Source organism: Lagenorhynchus albirostris, chromosome X (assembly GCF_949774975.1).
Source record: "Lagenorhynchus albirostris chromosome X, mLagAlb1.1, whole genome shotgun sequence".
Taxonomy (NCBI): Eukaryota; Metazoa; Chordata; class Mammalia; order Artiodactyla; family Delphinidae; genus Lagenorhynchus; species Lagenorhynchus albirostris.
In genome coordinates, this window is record NC_083116.1 from 110,568,674 (window position 1) to 110,570,798 (window position 2,125).

Consider the following 2,125-nt stretch of genomic DNA (forward strand, 5'->3'; position numbering starts at 1 on the left):
CTGGTGGTGCAGTGGTGAAGAATCCGCCTGCCATTGCAGGGGACACAGGTTCAAGCCCTGGTCGGGGAAGATGCCACATGCCTCGGAGCAACTAAGCCTGTGCACCACAACTACTGAGCCCGCGTGCCACAACTACTGAAGTCTGGGCGCCTAGAGCCCGTGCTCCGCAACAAGAGAAGCCACTGCAATGAGAAGCCCGTGAACCACAATGAAGAGTAGCCCCTGCTCGCCGCAACTAGAGAAAGCCCGGGCACAGCAATGGAGACCAAAAAATAAAAATCAATAAATAAATTTATATATATATATAAAAAAGCCCTACGTGCTGAAAGGTACTCTTTTACAAAGTTGCTTGGATGACAAGCCTCCTAGTAACCACACAGAGGAGGATTTATCCCCTTCTTAATCCCCTTCGTCCAATCCTTGTCCTACAGACTTTCCAAGAAAAGGAGTTTCAAATCTGATTGGTCAGACTGCAGCCCACTAATTAGCCCACTATTATCAGATGTTTGTTATCTACTGCTGCAAAACAAACCACCTCAAAACATGGTGGCCTAAATGCCACTCAGGATTCTCTGGCTCGGAAGGACAGGATGGTCCATTATGGCTTCACTCACCTGTCTGGCAGGTCCTGCTGGCTGTCAGCTGGGCCTCTCTCTCCTCGACGTGGCCTATCGTCCACAAGGAGGTTCACCTGACTCCTTCACATGACCATTTCTGGGTTCCAAGAGGGAAGGAGAAGAAACCACAAAGTCTCCCGAGGCCTTGGCTCCAGAGCGCGCACAACGCCCTTCTGACACACTGCATTGGTCAAAGCGAGTTGGGTCAGCCCAGATGGAAGAGCTGGAGAAATAAACTCCACTTCTGGATGCAGTGAGTGGCAAACTCATGCTGTACAGGGAGGGACCCTTTTCTTTTTTTTTTTTTTTTTTTTTTTTTGCGATACGCGGGCCTCTCACTGTTGTGGCCTCTCCCGTTGCGGACCACAGGCTCCGGACGCGCAGGCTCAGCGGCCATGGCTCACGGGCCCAGCCGCTCCGCGGCATGTGGGATCTTCCCGGACCGGGGCACGAACCCGTGTCCCCTGCATCGGCAGGCGGACTCTCAACCACTGCGCCACCAGGGAAGCCCCTCACTTATCTAAATGCGGTCTTCTTTTATACTTCTTCTGTCAAAGCGGCTGAGACGCTCTGATCCCAGGTTCCTTCCTCTCTCGCGTTCCCCTCCGCCATTCTCCTGTAGGAAACCCCTCCCACAATGCAGCCATTGGGAGAATTGAGGCTTTCTCCTCCTCCCACGGGAGCACCTGTGCAATCAGGAGATCCCACCCATTTAGACGGCCTGGAGAGCTGAGATTTAAGGGGTGAATGAGAGGCACATGCTCTTGCACTGCTTATGGAAGCCAGCTTTGGGGTGGCAAGCATACATCCAATGAATAAAAAGATGATCTTTGGATATTCTTCTTTTTTGTTCTCTTGAGCATAGTTTCCTTAGGAACCTCAAGGAGGAGGGACTTATCCAATTATGAGTGAAGGCAGAATTCTAGTTTTCCCGGTCTCCTTGGCTACAATGCCATCTCATGGAAACAAGGCCTCACCCTTACTCTCTACGAATAAAGAATGAGGCCTCCTTTGTGAAGACTTCCCTGAGCATCTCCCCTCCCCACTAAAGCCTACACCATACCTGCTCCCTGCCTGCAACCTCTGGGCCTTGTGCACATCTTATACTCCAGTGTACTGGTTTCTTTTACATGTGTATCCCTCCAGTAGACTGTGAGGCCCCCGAGTGGGGGGTTCATGTACACCTTTGTAATGCTACCTACACCGTGACTGGCACAGGTAGGAGCTCTATAAGTGTCTGTGAAATAGAATTGAATTGAATTGATTTATAATAGTGGATACAAATTCCAGATCTTCACAACTACAAACCTAACAGATATGCTAGTGCAGCGCCGAACATCTCCACAGGTGAAGGGAATTTGGGCAGCAACTTTGGTGCTATATAAACTACCCAAGGGAAGAGGACTTCCTGGGATGTTCCACAGAGACTACAACCCCTCTCACTTTTCTTTCTACTAGGACAAGTTTCTCAGAGAGAGAGAGAGAGAATATGAATGAATGAATGCATG